General features: G+C 44.3%; 1 protein-coding gene across 3 annotated transcripts in view; it reads left to right on the top strand.

Moving 5' to 3' along the window:
* Nucleotides 1–24,696, top strand: part of OSBPL3 (oxysterol binding protein like 3) — a 1,742,686-nt gene that overhangs the window by 199,307 nt on the left and 1,518,683 nt on the right. For all 3 annotated transcript variants that reach the window (XM_069648200.1, XM_069648199.1, XM_069648201.1), the window contains one exon: nucleotides 4,153–4,244. The gene's annotated coding sequence lies outside the window, so the exon portion shown is untranslated. The remainder of the gene's footprint in view (nucleotides 1–4,152; nucleotides 4,245–24,696) is intronic.

Here is a 24,696-nt window from a genome sequence, read left to right as displayed (position 1 = left end):
GAGGACTTAACATCTTTCCGCAAACTGCTGAAAACTTGGCTCTTGCCCTAAAACCAACCGGTACCAAACTAAGCCAAACAGACTAACAGCATCTCAATGACACCAATCCAACAAACTACCTGATGCGAGAAATTGACAGCTAATAACCCCGAATATAAACTAGAAAGACAAACAGAATTAAACGAGTAAGGTAGATCAAAACAGAAAAGTGGATAATAAGAATAAATCATAGGGAAACAGTAAGGATATTTACACTGCTGAAATGGACATAATGCATGATGAGGGAACAAAGTGAATGGCGTGGATGAAATAGTTAAAATGGATGAAGCGTGTTGAACAGATGAATGCACTGAGTGGAAGAATGCATGAGTGGAAGAACAGATCCCTATATAAATTGAATGAGTGTGTAAATCGAATGAGTATGTAGAACGGATGAGTGTATAGAATGGATGAACATGTTAAGCGGATGAGTGTGTAGAGTGGTTGGTTGTGTAGAGCGGACGAGCGTGTAGAGCAGATGAGCGTGGATAGCAGATGAGTACGGAAGTGCAGAGATTGTGTAGATCGGATGAGTGTAGAGAGCGGATGAGTGTAGCCAGCAAATGAATATATAGAACATGATTACTGCATATTAGCGAATGACTCTATAGGGCTGATGAGTGCATATTGCTGTTGAATGCGTGCATATTGCTTTTGAATGCGTGGAAAGCACAAGTGTATAGAGCGGATGAGCGCATAGAGTGGATGAGTGTGGGGAGCGGATGAGTTGAATGCGTGGAAAGCACGAGTGCATAGAGCGGATGAGTACATAGAGCAGATGAGTGAGGGGAGCAGATGAGCACGGGGAGCAGATGAGCGCGGGGAGCGGATGAGTGAGGCAAGCGAAATGAGTGCGGGGAGCGGATGAGTTGAATGCGTGGAAAGCACGAGTGCATAAAGCGGATGAGCTCATAGTGGATGAGTGTGGGGAGCGGATGAGTTGAATGCGTGGAAAGCACGAGTGCATAGAGCGGATGAGTACATAGAGCAGATGAGCGCGGGGAGCAGATGAGCACAGGGAGCGAATGAGCACGGGGAGCGAATGAGCGCGAGGAGCCGATGAGAGCAGAGGAATGTGGCGTGCGGGGAGCAGGTGACTGTGTAGGGTGGGTGAATGCATAGAGCAGATGAGTGCAGGGAACGGATGGATGAGCAGAGCAGGATTGATGAGCTGAGCGGAAGAATGTGTAGAGTGGAGGACTGCTTAGAACAGACTACTGGGTAGAGTCAACAAGTATATAGAACAGACAAGTGCATATGAGCGAATACAAAAAGAGGGGTGCTCAGAGGGGGTGAGTGCTCAGAGGGGATGAGTGCCTTGAGTGGAATGGACGGGTTGCATAGAGCGGATGAGTACATAGAACGAATGAGCGCAGATTGCATGCCGTATTGATGAGCGCGTAGAATGGATAAGTGCATAGAGCTCCTGAATGCGTAGACCGGACGGAACAGGTAAAGTATGTAGATGGATTCTATAAGGATAAAACAAATGATCTACGTGAATGGAATTGATCACATATATGTATGTAACGGGTGCTGGACGTGGATGGAACGGATGACGTACGCTGATGGAACGGCTGACATATGTGGATAGAACGGGTGCCATATATGGATGGATCGCATGCCGTATGTGGATGAGACGTGTGAAATAGGTGGGCGGAACGGATGAATTATGAAGATGTTGGGGGCGAAATTTGTGGACGGAGTGCATAAAACAACTTAGAATACACAAAACGGATTGGAATAAATGTGGCAGACAGGAGTGCGAGTGGCAGAAAGGAGTGCATGCGTGTGGCAGACAGGAGTGCATGCATGGGGCAGACATGCAAAATAACATAACATATATAGATGAAGGTAAATGAATATTGACTGTCGGGGTGTACTGGTACCAGGAAGAAGTCTTAACACAGATCTTCTACTGTGAAATGGGTTATGCCACTAGCATGCAGAATTCCGAATAAGAGGAAAGGCGGGCTTAACCATTTAATTCACAGCACAGAAGTCTTGAAAAAAATAAGTCTCTTCATCTGTTTTTTAATGGGCAAAATTGGGATATTGCAAGGGCTTGAGGTTGATACAATGTTAAAGTGACTCAAACCGCTTAACAGTGTCTTCTGCTTCTTTGAGCGGTTTGGCTGGGTTCAGGGTAATGTACACATGTTCTATATTGAGTATGTGTACCTCATTTGCATGAGAGGATCCTAATTTTGGGAAACAAGGTTCAACCGTCCCTTTTGTAACCAGGTAGGCTGTTCTGTGGCTTGTCCATCAGGCCAGATGGGCCCTGCAATCCAGCCAAAAATTCCAATTCCTTTATGTATAGGTACTGCCAACCATTTTACACAGAGCTAGTCCCAAAAGGTTTACAGGTGCAAAAGGACTACTTGGGGAACGTATGGTGTTTAAAGATAGGACATAAAACCATTTGCAAAGTTAGAGAAGGAGGGTGAGCCATAGCCTGACCTCCAACACTGACTGCATTTATAATTTCATCAGAATATTGGGCCCATGGAAATTCCAAAGCCTTTAGTGTCTGGGACTCTCTGTTGTCTAGTAGACAAGATACATTTCTAACACTAGTAGAATGTTCTACATACCAGGCAGAGCTCACAAGTGGAATTAGTTGGGCAATGATGTTGCTGGTCCTTGGTGGTCCTATTGGGTGTCAAAGTAAATTGGGGGTGGAGGCTGAAGAAAAGACTGCGGCTGTCTGTGCTGGCCAAATATGGCATCTGGACTTCCGGTGGCCAAATTCCTTAACACAATTGCACTGATCACTGTTGATTGGGAACGGGTGGTTGTCTATTAGGGGCCCGCTTGGATTGGAATCGACAAACGTATACCTTCCCCTGCCACTTCTCCTCCCACTTTATCCTGGTCCTGCCCAGAGTCTGGTCCTTCCTTGAGGGGTTGTAATTGCTAAAGCTCTAAAGCCACCAGTTTCAGCTGTAGCTTCTCTCTGACTCTGCGCCGTTTCATAGAAATGATTGGAGGCCAATGAAACGTATTAAGTTCTTTCCTTCCCAAACTATTGATACACTTTTGATATAATCAGCGAGCTTGGGCTACCGTCCCATTACTAACTGCGGACACAACAGCTTGTTGCGCTTGCTCAGTTTTATGGGCCATTCCAGAATACTTGTCAAAACAGTGTTTTAGCCTTTCCCATTAATCGACTGGATTTTCTTCTTAGTTCAGTTTGCATGCATTAATCTTAGTACAATCGGTTTTCTTAGGGCATATCTCCAGCATAGTAAGTACACATGTTTTAGTATAACAGTTGAGGTCTATGGAATTTGTGTAAAAGTAGGGGGGGGGGTGATTGAGGCTGTGAATATTGGTTTTAGATCAGTGCAAGTCCGTTTAGAATGGTTTACAACAATGTATTCTCACATGAAATGCTTCTTGGAACCTGGTTGGATTCTCTCCTATTTTAGGGAATCGCTGACAATGTTAACCATATCTGTGGAGAGCTCCATGTGCAGAGGACCGTTACTAACACATTCCCAACACTGAGCCGCGAAATGCTAGTCCTTTACTATAGTCCAAGCTACAGAGCTGCCTTGATGTGTGTACTTCAGTTCTGCAGTTTCTGAAAGTGCAAATACATCTGCACTTGGCACAGTTCCATTTCCTTTGCCTATTGTAGTGGTTTTGGCCAACCATGACGGGAAAATACAGAATGACCAAGGTTTGTGGAATAAAAATCAATGAATAAAGCACATTTGGACATTCAGTGCCCCCACTTTCTGCAGTACCTGGATCTGATCGGTACAAACGCGATATTCAATTGATCTGATCTACTGATTTTATTTTTTTAAGTCTGTCTCATGTTGGACTTAAAACTTAACCCAGTTTCTGTCCATAATGAGGTACATCAAAGGACATTTTTGCTAGCTATGTGTGCTTCATTGAGAGACTCATCAGTGCTTATTCAGAAAATTGGCGAAAGTATAGCTCAGCGTAGTGTCTAAGTGTTAGCAAATATTTTAGCACAGCTGGGGGCTTTCTGTGAACAATATTGGTAAGGAATGACCAGAATTTGTATTTTGTGCAGTAGCAAAAACCATCAAAAATAATCTCGAAGGACTAACCTTTTTGTTTTCTTTTCAGGGAAATAAATAACTGCTGTTCTTGGGGATGACAATCTTCAAACAAAATAGCGGGGGTTTGGATGAAATGTGAAACCCTTTACATGGATTTAGGTAAGCAGTGTCTTTAATTTAAAAGAAGCAAACTGGGATATAAACCAGCCTTCATTGGTTTCCAAAAATAGCTTCATTTGATTGTGATTGTCATCAATAAATTGAACATCTTAACTTCAAGACAAAGGGGTCCAAGTATGAGCATATCCCGAGATCTCCATCTTCCCCAGGTCATGTCACAGTCCAGTGTAGTCCTTCTGCAGTCCTCTTCATGGAGGAAGCACATACCCTACCACCCACAGAAGAGCTGATGCATCTGTAGTAGTAGTAGTAGTGATGCTGGCCACAGTGACCCCCAAAGGAATAGGTAGGTTAGAATAATTTTTAAGTGGATGGGCAGGTGGAGCAAGGACCACCGGAAAGAAGGTTTAGATGGGCAGAGGGTTGTTTTGGGCCAACAGTATTCCATGTCTGTGATTTTGGCAGAGTTTCTGTATATTGACATGCAAATAAGTTTTGCACTAACAACGTGACTCCCACCATTCTGTCTCTCATTCATTCAGGCACATGCACGCAATAGCTCACTTAGCTTGACTGTTACAACATCTCATGTTAAATTATATTCGTTTATTGCATGCTGAATTTGAGTTGCACAGTATTTGTAACAAAATTCATAATCATATGTTGGTTTTAGTTCATGCCATTCAATTCACTGGTTAACGTTCTGCACGTCCTTAGTAAAAGAAACCACTTGTAATAATAATACTGTAGAAATCCTTGTATGAGGTTATCTTAGTCCCCCTAGTATTCAATACTAATGTTGTGGAATTAAGATCACTAATCAAGTACTTGGCCGTATTGAATGCTGGGCACCAGTAGGCAGTGGAACGTCAAACATGCCGCACAAGACATTTGACCTGCTCCCAGAGTGCTTGCAGCCTGCAGTCAGGGCTGTGAACTCTGGAAGCTGGAACCGGAGCTGCTTCTCAATCATTAAGTCTTCAGCACAATCGGCGTGGTTGGATGCCCTACTGTTTTTAGGGGAAAAGGTTAATTGGGCAAAAGTAGGGTCTTGGACAGTTGCCACTGATATTATTCTTCAAATAATTAACTGAAAATTGAATGGGAATTTTAGTGTTTGGGGTCTAAGAGAAAAAAAAAGTTGAATATTGCTTGTTTAAGATAGCTTAATCTGTACAGTTTCTTCATCCTCGGTACGTCTTTACCCGTGAAACATTAAATATTTGTACATGTGAATATTTTGCTTTCCAACTACAGAAACCTTGCCCATGCCATTGAACTAGGTGTATATATTTCGGGTATGCTGCTTTGAGGCTGATCAGGTAGTTGCAGTGAAAATTATCCATTGGCCAAATTGTATGTTTGTGGCTCTTCCATACGTTGGATGTGTCTCTAGGCATTTGGCAAACTAGTATATTAAACTCTGTAGTATCTGAAAACTGCAGAGTGGGTATTGTTTCTGGTAAGAAGTTTAAAAGCTGCAATGATGAGGAAAAACACTTGCCAGTCTTCTGCTAGTGCACGCGTACCCATTGTCCACTACTGTTTGAGTTCCCACCAATCTTTATGATTGGACAAATCTTGAAAATCTCCATGTTCTCACAACCAATTCATCCTTTTTACTTTTCCTTTCCATTTTCTGTTGCAAGATGATATTTCCAAAATGTTTCTCCTCCTCGACCAATCTATTACCCTCCACCCCCAAAGCCCCACTGCAGTAACTTATCAGGACCATAACAGCCTACAGAGGTTTTGCCATTCCCAGAAGAATGTCAGTTTGGACTCTTTTGCTCGCAGCACACATACAGTAGATTATCATTGAATACCCGGCACAAGATGCTGCCTTCACAGGCAAAGAACTTTATATATGTACGGGTCCTGGAAGATGGCACAGTATTTACAATGGTTTGAACAAGCTACTTATGGATCCATCTTTGAATGTATAATGCAGGTCTCTATCTTAATCTGCCTGCCTCCACTCTCCGCCCTCTGCAACTCATCCAGAACAGACCTGCGAGACTTGTCCTTGGCCTCAAGCCCTGGTACCGTATCTCTCCAGGACTGAAATCTCTACACTGGCTCCCAGTGGCTGTGAGGATTAAGTTCAAAACCCTCTGCATTGTCGACAAGGCCTTCTGGGGCCTGGGGCCTAAATACCTTCAACTCTCTCTTCCTAAATATCTTCCTTCCCGAGCCCTTCGCTCATCCATCTCCAACTCCCTCAGGCTCAGCCGCTTCTCGAAGCAACGAGCTGGGGGTAGATCTCTCTCCGCGGCAGGGGCCTCCCTCTGGAACAGCCTTCCTGCCTCCCTGAAACTTGAGGAGAACCATCTCCGGTTCTGGAAGCACCTCAAAACCTTCCTCTTTGCTTCTGCTTTCTCTCTCCCGCTCCCCTGCTAAATTATTCATTGAAACTGCACTGAATCTGCAACTGGGCCACTCTCACCGACCTCGGTCCGGGGCCCGGCCACTCTCCACTTGCACTGCCTCCCTGGCAACCCCTGCACTGCGGGACTGTCTCTGTATCCCCACAGCCCCCCCTTCCCAGCACTTGTCTGCACTTACCTTGCACTTGCCACCAGCTGGCCCTATTTATTTATTTTATGCTACTTACTTTGTACTGCACTTCCCCCCCCCTGCCCCTCCCCTTGCATTTTTCCCTTCACCTACCCCTGCACTTGCGCGGTCTGAATATCACCTGGCCTAGTAGGATCGCTGTCTGTCTTCCCCTTGTTCCCCCCCTCCCTGCCTCGTCGCGCCTTGAAACACTTGTGTATAGGCGCGTTACAAATGCCATATCATATATCACAAATCTCATTTGTCCCTTGAGCTAATGGGTTATAGAGCACTATTGATCGCCCATACAAATATAGTTTTGAAGAGTGCTCTCAGTCCACATTAAAAGAGTAATGGCTCCTGGTCAAACAATGTGGCTAGTTAAGTAAAATGGATAGATGGTGTTACCCTAGACCTAGAGATACCTCGTGTCCGCTTTTTTCCTTTTGCCAAGCATGCTTCCATGCTCAGAATGACTTCAGTAATGGTTATAGTCTGTGCGACTAAGCAGTTCTTGTTGGACTCCGTTGACATTCAAAGAGGAATGAACCAGTGATAATGCATTAGTTTTGTACCAAGAGTAACCTTTCCTGAGTTACATATACTGCTTAGTGGGTAAAATGAAGATTCTACCCATTAAACCTACTGTACAGTAATTGCTGCTCAAGGAGGCAAGCTGGACTTGTTACCTATCCTGGAGGCAGTGGCTGAATTCTTCCTCGATTTATGTTCGGCTTTCAGAAGTCGAGCTACATGCATCACTCCATGTCAAAGAAGGTGTTATGTAAATTAGTACCTGGCAGGAGGGGTGGTGGCAGCCTCCCAGCCAATGAGGAGGCTCACAACAGAGGAATTACTACATGGTAATTCCCCCCCCCCCCCTGTTCTCAGCATCCTCACGGCTGGAGGCCGCCATCTTCCCTGCCGGGGATTCAGGTAAGTGCTCCCTCTACACATTTCCCTACCCTACCCCCTTGCCTCCCTTTACGTGCTTTTTTGCTTTTCATCGGGAGAGGGCACGCTGGAATCACTTCTGTTTCCAACCCGTCCTCTCCCGATCTGCGACAGGCCGCCATGGAAAGGAAGAAGGGACTACATCCCTGCTCCCTTTCCATGGTGGACATTTTGGTGTTTACTTTTTTTAATTATTTTCAATGTCCACCATGGAAAGGGAAAACTGACTGTTTTTCCTTCCACAGCGGTCATATTTTCCTTTTTTTTTTTTCTTCCTTTCCAAAACGCCGGAGCGTTTCGGAATGGAAGAAATCAAGCTTTTAGTACCCTGATCCAATGGGCTGGGGTACTAATAGCAATAATCCCCGAGCCGGGGGGAGCATTACCGAGTCAGGTAATGCCGCGGTGCCTTGGTTAAGGCCCTCAGTACTCTCGGGCCTGTACCTATGGGTCCCAGGGAATTACCTGACTCAGTAATGCTCCCCTGGCTCGGAAATTATTGCTTAAATATGCATACTCTCCTGGACTGGTGGCACCAGGCCTGGCCTGGCCTGGAATTCTATGCACACTGGAATCAAAAAAGTTGAGATTAAGAGGACATGATGCAACGTTTCGAAACCTCTATACATGAAGGACCTGGAAAGTGCATACTGGTAACTGTAGAAAAGAGCAGTTTTGACAGGCTTACAGGGCAGTCTGGTTACTTTCGATAAATACAAGGTAGGATGTTCAGCTTTATGAAATCTGTATTTATAGGTGTAATACTAGCTCCAGACTGTTAGTAAATGAGTGACACCTTCCTGGTGTGGAAATGGTGAGAAGTTTATGTGCATGGATCTTGGTGTGCTTGCTCATTGATTTAATAGGGAAGTGCTAAACTGCCGCAGCATACTGATTCCATACCTTGAAAGTCATTTGGGTGGCAAAGTACCCTATTTAGGCAGTAGCGCATCTTAGTACCAAATATCCAATGTCAGACTTGCAAGGCAGAGAAGATTTCCGTGCATTTGGCAGGATCATACATGAAGGGACCTATTATCCAGGCAGAATCGCATTGAATAATCCAGGCAGAACAGCTTTGAATAAAACAGTTCAGAGTGCTGCAGATAAGCACTTTACTTGTGGTCTAAATTCACTACAGTGCTGGAAGAAAAGTGATTTCAGAAACTCGAGACCGATTGGGTCTAAGGCAGCAATGTTGCAGTCTGGATACAGCAAGGCAACCATATAGTCACTTGGACACACTAGGACTGGGCTTCACGACAGTGACTTTTAGATCCATATTTTGACTGAGATTCTTAAAAAATCAGCTACATGAAATGCTGACCAGATACGCTGTGGGGGCCAGTCAACAATATTTCTGGTGATGTGAGAGCGATCTGTTCCGAATACAAAAAGAGCATCTCCATGCCCATTCACGAAGCCTGCTATCTTTCAGTGGGAATAGTAATATTGTGGCTATTGACCTACATTTTTCAATTGGCTGAACATTATGTATCCTTCTTTCTACATTATCCAACTGTACATATCCTGACCTCCCCTTCCTGCTTCAGATTTAACATACGATAGAACAACCAATTCTGTGCTTTTCTTTTCAGAGCCTCATGGTGTTGCATCAATTTACCCCATTCTGGTCACTTTTATAATGCATATCTTCTATCCTTGAAGCAATCTTTACGACAGTGATATTCAACTTTATGCCTTGTTATGCAAGAATGGTTGTACCGTATTCCCTACAACTAATTTCTGCTGCTGCTGGACATCCTCAATACAGTCATCAAATTAGCTATCCAAGCATGTACTCTAACCTCTTGGACAGACCTCTAGTGTTGCATTGTGGTTCTGTCCCCCAATATCCTCTCCACCCACTGCAATTTATGGGGAATCTGAAAATGGATCTCCTTTTCATGCAACCTTGACGGCCAAGCCTGGTGTTACAACCGGGTGTGGATTTAGTATCGCCTGTCTTTTTTTTTATCCCTTTAAAACAAATATTTTCATTTAGAGGTTGTGGTACTGATTGAGGCTTAATGCATCAGTCTTCGCAGATGTATTCTGATGAGCCTTCTCCTGTTTAGTTTCTGCAACGTAAGCCTGAACTGAGCGTTTGCTTGTTGGCTTCCCTCAGCACTGCAGATTAATGCCGTTGCACTCCTCTTTTTTTCACTTAGACTATTTAACAATGTTTTCTGTTTCTTGATTTCACCCGGAGTGACCCTTTTGGCTAGGCTATGGGAACAGTATGTCCCTTGGGCTGTCAGTTCACGTAATTCAGAGATTCCAACACATCCAAAATGCGGCCTAACTAGGAGCAGAGAGGGTTTATCTCCTTCAATCTGAGTCTTTAACTGGTTACTGGTATATCGGAGCATGTTTTCGAACCCCTAATGAAAAGTGTAAAGGCCTGCCAAGTGCCAACCATGCAACAATTTAAATTCCCTCAATAACCACAGAAGTCGAGCAACAGGATTTTTCAAACTTTCAAATAGTTGGCAAAGAGGGCAGGGGTTTTTCTGTCCAAGCTGCAAAGCAGTGAACGTTTCCTACTAAATATATATTTGTTTTAAAGATACCCACATGCCATCATATAACGCCTTGTAGTTGATGTCTCCATTCTTCCAATGCAGTTTTGATTGCAAGTAATGCCATGTACAAAATGATTGTTCACAAAGGATCTGCTTTCAGTATTAGTAGGCGAAGGAATGTGCCACTCTATCCTTAGCATTACTTTGTAACGGCACTGCTACTACAGCCTGGTTGGCTTCGGAATGAATGGCTTCCTATTGTGTGGTTGTTCCAGTTTGGGGGCAGAGGTGAATGCTTTTTTCAGCATTTGTAAAGCTCTTTCTGCATTGGCATCGCAAATCAACGCAATGTCTTTTCATAGCAAACATTAGATTTAGATGGACAGGTGGGCATAACAAACAGTCTACTGTTGTGTAATAGTTGGGGAAACCCCAGAAACATCTGCATCTTGTGGACGCCTTCATGGCAAAATGGCCTGTACCCACAGGTATGCTTTGAATGTTCAAGATATACCCCATCAATTCCATTTGTTCTTGGAGAAGCAAGCCTTTGGCCTAGAGGTGTACCTTAGCTAACTGGGCTGCTTCTATAAGGCTTCTATCATGCTCCAACAACAAAGGGGAAAAGGCAAGACTATAGTCTGACTACACCCAGACTGATATTCTCAACAAGTCAATGAAGCCGGAATCCATATGTGGCTGAAAAACCAGGGGTGCATGTTTAAAGGCAATTACAGTATATGTTTTAATGGCAAATCGGGCCTTAAAGGAAGTCTTACATTCTTCACCAGTAATCATGAGAAATGTGTTCTATGGGACCCTTCAGGCAACACAGGACCTTGGATAATAAAGCAAGAGAAATTTCGAAATAATGTGCAGCCAGGAGGTTCTTTCTACTGCAGCAGAGGAAAAGAAAATGAATCGACTTGTTTTTTCAACCGTGAACTTTAATGCACACATACACTTGTAATCTGAAAAAGAGAAGGATATTGGTATTTGGACCCGGCTGCGTTTCACCTGCGAGTCAATTCTCTAGTAGAGCATCTCTAAAAATATCGAGTTGTCAAAGCATCTACTCAGAGTGGTAAGTGGAAGATGTCCGGGTGGTGACCCTGCAGCCTGGACTTGGATTAGCAGAGCTGTACAAAACGCAACCATTTTCTATTCTTTTATGTCAATTAAACGTTTATGAACATAGCACTTTAGGAGAGAGCCAATGGTAGGTAGTGATCATTTGCCGTCTAGTAACACAGGCCTCAAACCACCTGCCTCTGAACATTACCAATGAGGTGTCTAGGGTGGGGACTCCAAGGAACAGGGTCTGCAACATGTGGCTCCCCATATGTGTTAGACTTCAGCTACCATCTGCTCTCAACTTCATCAACGGTGAGGGAATATGTGAGTCTCAGTCCAAAATCTCTGGAGAGCTGCAGGTTGCATACTCCTGCCATAGAAGAGGCGTAACTGGACTATCTCTGTAAAAGCCAAAGCAGTCCACAGGTGCTGCTGAATCAATTGGAGCACCTGAAGAATAATTTTATATGCGCACATGCTGTGTATAGAATCCATTTGCACATGTCTTGGAGCAAATAGTGTGGAAATGAAAGGGCTACAACGGTCCAATTTTCAACAACGTGTAGTCCTCTTTGTTTAACACTCTTTATTGGTCAGCCAATTGTAGGGTTAAGGCCTTTCCTAGACTGTGGCAAAAGAAAGGTACAACCATCCAAGATAAACTGATAAAAATGCATACATCATGTAGGGTGTTACTAAACGAGAAAGTCATGCATGTAGTACCAATGCATTGCTATTTTTGTAGTGGCTCAAACAATATCTGTCCCTTTTGGAAGATGAAAGCCCAATAAATGGTGGAATATGTTGCTTCAAATTATCCAGATATGCTCTGTTAAATGGTGAAACTCTTGAGGTTGTATAATGGGCCACAAAAGTCTGGCGAAAGTTTTAGACTACACAATTGTCCCATAACTGTGCCAGCGATTGTGAGACTTCACCTTCTAAATCCATCTACCCTGCTTAGACACTACCCAGTGAGGTTAGGCATATGTACACCATTTCAGGACTTTGAGTGGTTAATGACTATTGCCTGTTGTGACAAATTGAGGGTTTCAGTCACTTCTCCCCAGGGGGGAGGCCTTTCCTTGTGAGGATGCAGAGGTGGGTCCACTACGTGAGGCCCTCCATAGAGTTTGATGTAGGCGGGGACCTCACCGGGAGAGACTCCCCCTATGGAGACAAGGACTTTGGTTCTGAGGAGGAACTCCCTATGCAATTCACTCAACCCACTACTGTACCAGAAGAATCTTTGTCTGCTACTGTGAGGTTAGGCCTAAAGACAAGAATCTGCTTGGTACTGTAATGGCTCATGGGAGGTATGAGTATGACCCAAAAACAAAAGGGTTTCCACAGGAGGCCGGGGAATCCCCAGAACAGGATCATAAAAGTGTGAACGTGACAGCGAGGTTGATCCGGCAGTCTCAAACCAGTTCCAGGAGGGATGCTGGAGAGAACACCGACATCCAGACAAGCGAGACACAAGGAGGAACAGGTGCCAGACAAGCACTGTCCCTCTTTGAGCTGATACCACTTGGCAGAAAGGACGCCGCAGCCTGCCTGAAGGAGCGGAGTTAAGAACGCGAGACTTCCTAAATCGCGGTGACCGAGATGGGACAATGGAGGGAACTCCTCTCAGTGCCGATATCACAGAACGAGAAATATGCCAACGCGTATCCAGAAAAGCATTGAGAATTGAGAATAACTCCTGGACTAATCATACTCATCCCAGTGAGAGGACCAATAATCAAGAGAAGAATCATTGTTGTGGGCATCATACTTGTCCTAGTGAAAGAACCCGTAATCAAAATAATCAATACTGGGAGCATCGTACTCCTCGCAGTAATCAAGAGAGCGAGAAACATCACTGGTATCATCATACTTATCCCAGTGAGAAGGCTAATAAGCAAGAGGGTGGGAAGCCCATAACCAAGAGTGAGAACCAATACTGGGGTTACCATCGTTATATTGGTAAGAAAGTGAGTAGCCAAAAGAGTGCTAGTATACCAGAGAAAGATGGACATTTATTGAGTCTTAGAAAGACCACGAGAATCAAAAATGAGGAACTTTGATCAAAGGAATCTTTCAAAACCAGGGAAGGGTGAAACCAGAGGACTGGGAAAATCCCCTTTATGTACTAAACGAACTTGTGCACAAATTAGCTAAGCACTAACTGAAGGTTCATTATTAAAAAGGAACTGAGCTGCAAAAGCTGATGCAGGAGACAGAAGCCATTCTCCTGGACTTTAGTTGTTTTGTCTTAGTGGTAGGGTCAGCATAGTTTAATTTTGGACCGAGGACAGACTTTACTTTTGGGCTTCATGAACCGACGACGAGCACAGTAGCGAAACCCATAGCATAGGGAAAAAGAGGCCTTTTCTTATTATTTTAAAAGAAAGCATATTGAAAATGGCAACTTGTAGAATGTCTCTTCTAAAGACCTGGGAAGCTGACTTCCATGTCCTTTAGGCCAGCGTAATGAGCTATTTGGAGGTGGGAGCCTCAGAACCCCCTTCCACCTGCTTTCACCTTCCAGGGCAAGGGTTACAAGGCATGGAATATTCAAGACTTTTATAGAGGTTGTCCTCCCATTTCCCTATAGCCTATTGACTTGTCCGATTTAAGGCCAGTAACATCTGCCATCTACGATTTTAAGAGCCAGGGCATGCCCAACTCAGCAGAGCCATCATGCCCTGGAACCACAGTTCCATATGACCAAAGTCATGTGCCACTTCTATTTGGGGGATGTAAGAAACCGTCTAAGAACCTGATTGACAAAATTGTCCCTAAATCCTCATCCAGACCTACGAGATCAGCTAACTCCCACTGAATCATTGCGCCTTGCTACAACTTAAAAAGAGCCGAAGGTATCAGCTTCCCAGTGCAAGCAGCCACAGCCATAGCCTGGAATGCCCTCCCTCTTAACCTACGTACTGACAGTAACGTCCATAGCTTCAGGACGAACACCAAATAATGGCTTTTTACCAAGGACACCCCACTCACTGCCTGATATGATATAATCTCGCCTGTAACATATACTACTACCGACAGCCTCTTCACTGACAAATGTATACTCAGCTTTCGGAAGAAACCTTTGATGCTACTGTTATTTCTCTGATGTACTGTGCTTAATACCTTTTTCACTGCATTCTGTATCAACACCTCCTCGTATGTATACTAAATTGTCTTAAAGTACCCAGAAACCTCAGGGTGTGGCGCGGTGTACAAATAATAAACAAACCATGCCCTTTATCACGGTCACGAAGCCTGGGCTTGCTGCAAACGCTACAGCCTCGTGCATTATGAGATGTGAATAGCAATGTGGGTGGGATTTCTCTTAAATTCCAGTGTGGAGGGGACCAGAGTCATGGTCGCCCATAGAGCCGCAGTGTCCTCTACTGATGCCAGGAGCACATTTAGAGCTACTGCAGTAAGGAGGTGGGCCTTCTTCGCAAAATTTTCAAGCAGGGTTATTTAAGCCTTGAGCATACCACAGCCACAGGTGAGTTAGTTACTCACTGAAAGAGCCAAACTGATCAGAAAGTCTGACATAGTGAGGAGGAAAGATCAGCCAATCCCACGCCCACATTGAGAACTTCAAACCAAGGAATCTGTCTAAAACCTCCCACAGGCAGAGGAAGGAGGCCAGACACTTCAAGCAGGCTCCGAGTTGAAGAGTTGGGGAACAAGATGCAGAGATTTCTTTGGAGACCAAAAGCAGATCTTGGCAGGTTGCACTGACTTACATACCTTGAGGAGCTGAAAAACCTCAAGGTGCCGAGACCTGAATGAGCTAAATGACATGAGAAGGATGAAGGTCTTGGGAAAGTTGAGGTCTCATAGCTTATGGTGCTGCCAGTTCTCCCTGCTCGGAGTTTGACTGCTGCCCACGAAGGTGACCAAGCAGATTGTGAGAATATCTAGTGTGAGTCTATAGTGTTGAGGGGCAGGGAGGGGGTCTCGTATCCCAGATGGGGATCTGGGCGCTATACCCTTGGAAGTTAACTGGACACTTTATTCCTGGAAGAATTCTGAATCGTGAGCTTGGTGCTTTATCATGAGGCTTTGTTTTTGGCAAAAAGTGAGCTGAGAATAATATCCCTTAGACTGTATATAGGGCAGAAGAGTCAAAGGGAGACCCAAATCCCTAATTTGATGGAAGATCCCCTGTTGCACATTACATTATCCAATCCTTCCATCTTGTTTTTGTTCTACGATAGTTGTGATAGAGTAACATCCTTCTGAGTTAGAGAATGCCCCTAGAATCTATGAATGTTTACCATATCCATCCTCCGCAATATTAAGGCCTTTGCAATAGACTTTTGTATCTCGTGTTCGGTTGAGCCGGCACATCCTTTGAGCTGTAAGGGAGCCCAGCTCATATTTATAAGTCAGTCCTGAGTGTGAACCAAGCTCCCAATGGACTGCTTTTGATGTGCATGTTCTGGCTCCTTGGAAAGGGGTTGGAAGGGAAATGATTGATCCCTTCACATTGTTTCCACTTCCTGAAACGATCACATGTTCTTAACTAGTGCATTGCACTGTTTTATTTTGCTTGGTGATCCATGAGGAGAGAAACACTTATTCTCTGGATTTCTGATCAGTTTTTGATTGCTCTTCCGAGAACCTGCTGGGTGATGTTGAACAGAATGGGTATTGGGCATGTTTTACAGAGGATAAATGTGGCACTGCTTATCAATACATGGACCCGGGTGTGATCTTGAGTGGATTATGACCAAAAATTCCCTGAAGCAAGGATGTGCGTTTGTCCCAATTTTTAATCCTTTATTTGGTTAGACTCCCTATGGAACGCAGTACATTGGCTAAAAGTCTTGAGCTGCTTAATTGTAACGTTCCATTGTAATTTTGCATTGAATCAAGCATACAACCTTGTCCGGCTGGATCATTATCAAGTCGCATGTGCTACATGTGTCTTAAAGGAAAAATAACCTGTCAGTAAATTATTCCGAAAAACAAAGCATCAGGATGGGCGAGTAAATTGTATCCTCTTCCCCACCCGCCCCACCCCCCTTGCCCCACCCACAGAGAGGAGTCCAGCGAAACTCATCTTGTGTATAATGTTTGATAACTTGTCTTGATTACAACATTTGTAACCTGACCTGCACAAGCAAAGCCCCAGTCCATTGTCCTCACCCTGAAAATTATGAATTATATCCGCTGGTTGATAAATGGTGGGGCCACTAGTAAGGCTACTCTTTCCAAGTTGGTTCAGTTCTCACTTAAGGAGCATAGGTTTGGCGTGATGATAGATTAGGGGAGCAATTGGTGAGTGGAATAGATTGACTGTGCCCAAAAGATTGCTGAATGCTACTCTCTTGGCAGGAGTATAGCTAAGCTCTGCTGTTGGAGGCTTACACCCTAATGGCTTCTTACGCTTGAAATTCCAACTCCTACTTTTATTAATGACCAAGGGGTACATTTCAAGGCATTTCTAGCTCGAATCATTATGACAAACATGCATCTGGACAGTTCAGAATATCTTGTCTTTTGGGAAGCCAGGAAAAGATGTGGACTGCTTGGCCTTACTGCTGATGGCATCATTGTCTCGGGAGGATAGCTCGGCCTTGGAAGCAAGACAACACGGAGCAACACAGGTTCGATCCCCAGGTCCGCCCTTAGAAATCTCTGGGTATTAAGCACGTTATAAATAACCAATCATATCATTGAGAGATGATATTCAAGGTGGGTTTTGTACTTTGGCCAATCAGACTTTTAGATCTTCACTTTATACATAAACCTATATGTTGCTGCAAACGCCTAATGCTGGGATGACTGCAGGTGTGTAATTAAGAGGGTGGTGGGGTCAATGGGGGTGTCCCTAATGAGATTGTGCAGGTTTGGGAGAGACCAACAAGGCTGCATCATACTTCTGCTAATCGCCAGCTCACTCTACTTGGATCTTTTCATGTGAAACCTGTGTGTGATGAATTGAAAAATAAGACAACTGTGGCCTATGCAATGTTTTCAATTAACATATTCCCGAAATTCATGCAATGGCTACAATATTAAATGAGTTACGGCGAAGAAAGCCACTTGCCTATTTGGAGTACCTTGGTAGCTCATGTCCAGTTCAGAAGTGTGTCTTTGTGTGTGCCTTTGTCGTGTTGTAAAGCTTGTGTGTGCGCCACTGAATGAACTTTGTTTTAAGGTATTTGTAAATAAATTTGAAGGCATGTGCCATGCAGGAAAGAAAAGTCCACCTAAACAGTTGATCACAGAAAGGCTGGTAAAGAACCAGGGTCATATAGTACGGAGTAAGCAAGGGTAAGGCTTGAGACAGAATACGATCTTTGAACTTTGTTATTGCCATACTGTACAGGCATGCATGGTAGTCTTCATTTTCCCCTCACCCTGTGGCCAGTGCCTGCCTGCTGCAAGCTGCTTTACAGCAGTATCTCCTGCTCTGCAATGCTCATGAGTAGCATAGGCAGCGTTTGAAGAAGGGTGGGCCATTGTATTTGCCATCCTACTGGCAATGGGGAACACAATCACTAAACGACTTTTTTATTTTTTATTTATTTGACTTGCACAGGGAATAATCATTGCATCAAAGCAAAGACAGTGGAGGACCAATTAGAATGCATGATTTAGCATTAACCAAGAAGGTTGGCATGGTGGCCTTTCGATACCATGTATTGTGCTTCCTGATTAATATTTTTAATTACTTTTATACTTTTGCTGGCGCTGCCCTCTGCTGGATCGTATTTCATTTACGTTTGAGATGCGATTTTTGTTAAATGTGCCAGTTTAAAAAAAAAAAAACATGTTGGAATTCAGTTCCTGTCACGATGGCATAAAATAAACATTTCGAACACTTTTTGGACTAGTATTGAGTCAATGTTTCTTGGGCATGTGGATGATTGCAGCCCCTCGGTGAGTGAAGGATCATTGTTTTTGTGTTGTGTACGTTTGTTCTAGTCCGTGGCAGGAAGTGAAATAAGGATTCGATTAGAATTGAATTGATCATTAGCAGGAGCTAAAGGCAGCTCCTGGGTATTTTGCCATCTCACAGTAAGCATGAACTATTTCTGAGCAACCAGGAGCTACTATATTGCATGTCACATATTTGCCACCCACGTGCAATGCAAACTATACATTTGTGTCCATCATATATGACGCATACGTTTTAAATGTCTTCCGAATACTCATGAATGCACTTTCCAAACACACAGAGGTCTGTCTGTATGGCACCAGTTGGCCCAGGGAGCCAAGTGTAGGTCCAGGAAGCTGTTGATGTCAAGATAAGCAGGATCTCCTAAGCTTATACCAGGAGCCAAATGGCTCCCTGCTCCTGGAAATGTTCAACTCTGCCCTAGCAGGAGTAGAAGATTGTGTAAACTTTAGTAATCCTTTTCTCATCTCCTACAAATCCTGTGTCCTGCTGTGTACTCTGAAATAGAATGGTAGCGCAGCATAAATGTATCTCTGGGTAATCTGGTGTAGTCCACACTTAGCAAAGACTATGGTTTGATATTCATCCAGTAACCGACACATATTATGAACCTTCTATTACTTTTTGGGTATCTTCAGACACATGTTTGGGTGCTTAAACCCCACAGGCAATGTGTTCCTTGGAGATGTATGTGTGAAATATGCCTATGGAGAGGACTATGGGTCCATGGTCATTCTTGGAACTACAGAAATGGTCTTTTTTACTGGGCGAATAAGTGGGTGGGTGTGTGTGGGCCCCCACCCAGCAGTAGAGGACATAGGAGCATGGTTTGTGGGGGCAGCCAAGTGTATGGCATGGGCCAAAAGGCGGTCCTCAAGATTTATATTATCATCTGTTAAAACAGTGTTTAGTTTTTAAGGGCTGTGAAGGCTTTGGGAGGTTTTCCTACTGCTAATTATAGACTAAGTCTAAAGGACCACTAGGAAGGTGGCCCTTTTAGACTTCTTTTTTTAAATTTTCATCCCAGAATTGACATTTTAGTTTTTTACTAGCGGTACACCCAGCATTGCACATGTATGTAGCTGACATGCACATGGGGATCTGCTATAGGCTTGTGTATGTTTTATTGTGTCATAATTTGTGAGGGGGAAGGATGGCTCAGGGGCATTACGTTTGTCTTGTTAGCAAGACAATGCAGCGCAACACAGAGTTGAATCCCAATCCCGTGCTTGGAAACCACTCGTTGGTATTGAGCGCGTTAATTGATTTTTTACATTTTTTGTTTATATAACTTCCTATTTTTGAAAAATCGGAAAACCGCTAATCTCAGGAAATTACTTATAGTGATAGCACAGTGCCGGACCCCACTCAACCACTGTGCAGGGTGAAGGGGTCATGTTGGTCAAATGTCACTATCGCCAGTACACTCCTGACTGGTATGCCAACCTCTGACCATAATTTCAGCCCATCAACTGTTGTGGGGCTGGAACCAACAATCGCAATATAGTCAATCTCCCAAAATCGCCTATAGTGATAGCACAGGGCTGAACACCACCCTTTGCAAGGCTAATGGGTGGGGTTGGTTAAATTTCACTATTACTAGTAAACCCCAGACTGGTATGCCAACCTTGAGCCAAAATATCATCCCACCAACAGTTATGGGGCTGGAGTCAACCCCGAACATACAAACAGTTTCACAAATATATAGATACAAACGTTTCACACTCCTATTGATAAAAGTCAGAGTATCATAATTGTTAATACAGCATAATAATGGCAAGTTTGACCCCTCTTCCTCTGGGAGATGCTGTTGGAAATGGACAAGGAACCTCAGTCGTTCAGTAGTAATTGTGTTTGGCAACACTAAGTGTGCACGTCTGAGATCGCAAAAATTGTAAGGCAATGGACATTGGTGTAAAGATCTGTAGATCGAAGAAATAAGCAATTTGTTTTGGCCACCAATGTTCACATGCATAATTAATGAAAATGCACTTGTACACATAGCTTTTCCAAAACGTGCCTCTTTTAAACGGAGCAGGCTCTCCCTTGAGTCTCCTCCTCACACGTAAACTCTTGCTGTGTCCCTGCCCATCAGGAATCCAAATAAAGTGAATCAGTAAAATGAAGAGGTATGCATTAACTGCAAAACTGAATAGTTGACAGCTAGGAGATTGGTTAAAGAAATTAGATGAACTATTAACAGTTAAAAAATAAAAGTTATGGGAATACGTTCCTGTTAGTTCGTCTTTACTTTAATCTCTAATATATTCAAAGAATGGCAGAATTATTACTAAGAAGCCGCGTGATGACATGAAGGGGTAAATCGGTGCTCCCGCAAGAATACAATTCAGTTGACTTGGAGAACAGCTGTAATTCAAGTAGATTAACTTAAAAGTATGTGATACTCCACCTTCAACCTTTTTGAAAATGCGGATGGATCATGAGCTTTGTCATCCAGTGGGGCGCCAAGCCCAATTTCAACAGTACAGGAAGAAATATCAGATCAGGAAGACATGCCACAGGACCTTTGACACTGTGGTATCACAGGAAGCCCAATAAAAATGGATGGGAACATGTGGTTTATAATCCAAAATACAGCTATGTACAACATAAAAGCAATAGTAAAATAGCTCGGCCTCAAATGTGCCATGCCACACCACATGCCAACCTTCAAATGCCTTAGCAAAGCAACTTGAAGCCTTTTATGCAAAATATGCATCATGTTGTCTCTTTAAAGTTTTGCATGCAGTGCCATTGTATACCAAGTGCAGCCTCAAATGCCTCAGTAATGTAATCTATTTGCCAGTCTAAGCACCTATGCCTAGAAGAGTTGCCACATGGGAAGGGACTGCCATTATATGCCAAGGGCAGTCTCCTGTGCTTCAGCAATGTTATTTAATGTCCACTATTGCCATCTATACCTGCTTGATTTATCCTATGTAATGTTAATCACAAGGGCAGTATAGCCTTAAATGCGCCAGTAAATGCTTTCTGATGCCTGGTCATTTCTCATGATTTTGTTATATTTCTGATCTATAAGGGACACTCTGGCATAGATGGTTTCATGATTTGCAGGCTCCAGCTCCTGACATGATTAAATCAAATGTGCAGCACCCCAAGCACACATCCCCAACCCAAAGGAAGGGCATGTGCAAGACTATCGGGCACCAACAGGCAAAGTCATCCACCACGCTTCTCTAAATGTTTCACACTGGTTACTGGGTCGGAGTTCCACAGCGCATAGTGCTGCACAGATCAAGAAAAGACCTGCACACCAATGCCCTTGTTCCTGCTCAACCCATGATGACAACATGATGTGGCAAAGAGTGGTTCCAAAGTATCATTCCCTTACACTCCAACAGGGAGTAGGAAGCTGCTTAACTGCAGAATGGAAATACTCTTCTCAAAACCACATATACTTTGTTTTGCAACGCTTGTTGGCCATAGAGAATGGGCCTCGTCACAAGTTTTCCGTGAGCCCTTAAATGCGGCTGTAACAGTATTACCGCCACATTTAAGGGCTGGCCAAATCATGATTTGGGCGGAAAATGGCATTTGTACCTCCAGCTTTTTGCAGGAGGTAAAAATTACAATTTTCTGGCCGTTTTCAGTGCTATTAGCGCAGCGCTCAACCTCATTGGGAATGCGGACTTACTGCCCCCCACCCAGAACTCTGGATCCGGTGAAAATTGCGCCAGACCAATTTGCGATAATGCAAATAGCATTGAGCGGTATCGGAGCGCATTTAGTGCAGGGATACCGCCCAACTTGCGATGAGGCCCAATGATTTAGAGATTTTCACTTGCAGAGAAAATAGTCTTGGCTGGCTAAATGGTGTCCGCTAGGCTGCATGTTGGACACTCGTGCTCTAATACCACTTCCAAGATATTACACACTTTTTAAGTGCGACACGTTTAGGTATCGTACCAAAACATCGAACCGTAGTACTGCGAATCCCATAACGTGGGATTTTTGTAACACCTTTCACTGTAATTCTACATGGGTGGGGGGGTTTAAGGTCTTAATTAAGCTGGGGGGCTGTGGGGTGTCTCACCCTCCACCCCCCCGCATAGTCTTGCAGTGCAATGGGTTAAAAGAAAACAATGTTATGGGATTCACAATTATATTTTTTGATGTTTTAACGTAGATCCCACGTTTACAAATTAGTCTACATTTTGTTTTCCTCGGGTTTTCATTTTAACTGCATTTCCTGTGCTTACCACAAAAGAGGCTGCACAGGAAACATCACCAATAGAAGACCACATACACAAAAAAGGACATAGCTGATGGAGGCAAGGCAAGCATGGAGAGCAGATAATTGGAGTAGTAGTAAGGGACTTGGGGAGCCATAATGGTAAGGGATCGGGGTTCAGGAATAGGGGCAGTGGGCGATGGGGGAAGGGAAGGGTTGCGTGGGCGAGGGAATGGGAGGGTGATTAATGGAATGGCAGGTGCTAAGGGGGGAGGGGAGTGGTAGTGGCGTTTGCCTTTTTTCATCTGGGAGTTCCATCCCTGGAAGAGTGGAAAGGGGATTTGTGGAGTTGTCTGGCAGAGGCTGCTCCAAAATAAGGAGCGGAATAATAAAAGCTGTCTTATTTTGAAGCTGCCTCTAACCGGTGTCTGAGACTGGGCCAGTTGCATTGCAGACACTGTTCTCGGGTAATTTGGCTTCTAATTCTGTCTCTCCCGGTGCTTCAGTGAAAAATCTTCTGGTAGAGCTTGAATACTGGCAGGTCAGGGCTGCAGATAGTTCACTGTCCCTACCGGCGGACTTGTAGTTTGCCGGTCCAGAAAAGGTGCCAGTAACCATTGCTACCAGCACTTTTTTCCAGACCAGCTAATTTATGAGGGCAAATGCCTTTAGTTGACAAACGCCTAGCAAATTTATGTTTGATGTTTCACAAGACATTACAGAGTAATGGGCCAGGGTATGTGCTGTGCATTATCCCCCATTACACACTGATCAGGAACTTCTGTTAACTAACAACCAGATCATCCACTAACAGAAGGTTACACAACAAAAACAGAGGTAGGTTGCTGTCATTTTGGGACGTTATAGTTCATCCACATTGTTATGTGGAAGTTGGTATAAGGCATGGGTGGGATCGAAGAGAAGAGAAGACCCGGCATGATACCTCTGCATCAATCCTTCATGTGGCACAACCGTAGGAAGCGCAGCCCATGGTGAGACTGCAGAGTATTGGCGGTCCTCAAGGCAGATCCCTCCCGTGCCCCAGCAGTGATTTTCTCAGGCTACAAATGGCTTCATCAGTGCCGCCTGGTGGCCACGCAAGATATAAGCGTGTTGTGCAGGGGCAGACCCTCCAAAATAAAGAAAAGCGGGATTGGAACATTAGAGAGCAGGCCCAAGGTTGCCCTTCATAGGAACAGTGGGCTGTGGCCTACCCACACACGCTATCACCAAAAAACAGCACTGTGGACAGGAAATAGACACGTGCTGCCATCTACACACAGGCTGCCAGCCCAAACCAGTGCCCTGCTGCCAAAAGAGACGCACAATAAAGGAGAATGTCAGAGGAAGACATCCCCCATTGCAGTGGCGGAAAGGCTCTCTGGGGCGTTTCTCCATGGCCCGGGCGAAACTACCCCAGGCATACGATCTCAGGGACACCGGTAACCTGGGACCCCAGTGGGTCCGATGGATGAAAAAATTCAAAGTATATATGGGGGCGATGGCCCCTATGGATGAAGACAGGAAAAAAACCATCCTTGCGTTGGCAGTGGGAGCTGCAGTGAGAGACCTACTCTACAAGCTGGTTGATGAAGAAAAGGCAACATACCAAGAAATTAGAGGCTCTGGACACCTATTTCCCCTCACGCCAACGTAGACTACGAGAGACCCATCTTTGACACAATCACGCAAAGTAGAAACCATGGACAACTGTTATGAGGCTGCACATCCGCATGAAGCCCTGCGCTTTTCCTCGATACTCAAATGACTAGGCCTTACGCTCCCAGGTCATTGTGGGGCAAATCTGCTGATTTCAAACGAAAATTACTCCAGAAACAAAGGACCCGCGCCAGGATACTAGTGATTGCTCGCACCAACTCGGCAGTCACACAACAGGTGGTCAACCTAGGACGGGTGAAGTTATCACCGGACACCAAAGATCAGGAAAACGTTAGGAAATTGACACCAGCTCAGCATGAAAAACCTATGGACTCAACAAAATCGAGCTACCGGTGCGCTTAAGAGTTTCCCCCCATGAAGGCACATGCCAAGCCATCGGCCAGAAGTGCGCACCATGTGGGGGAGATGACCATTTTAGGTTATCAGGTAACGATATCCCTATATATATGGTTGCCATATATAATGTCGCCGGTAAAAGCGGTAAAAGGTTGTGGTGACATTATATAGGTGACCATATATTTAGGGACGGGGGCAGGGGTGTCCCCCCATGGTCCATGTAGTAATATCCCCTAAAAAAAAAAAAAACGCAATTTTGCAGCT

The sequence above is a fragment of the Ambystoma mexicanum genome, chromosome 2q (assembly GCF_040938575.1).
Source record: "Ambystoma mexicanum isolate Mex_15411 chromosome 2q, UKY_AmexF1_1, whole genome shotgun sequence".
Lineage (NCBI taxonomy): Eukaryota > Metazoa > Chordata > Amphibia > Caudata > Ambystomatidae > Ambystoma > Ambystoma mexicanum.
This window is presented reverse-complemented; position numbering and strand designations above follow the sequence as displayed.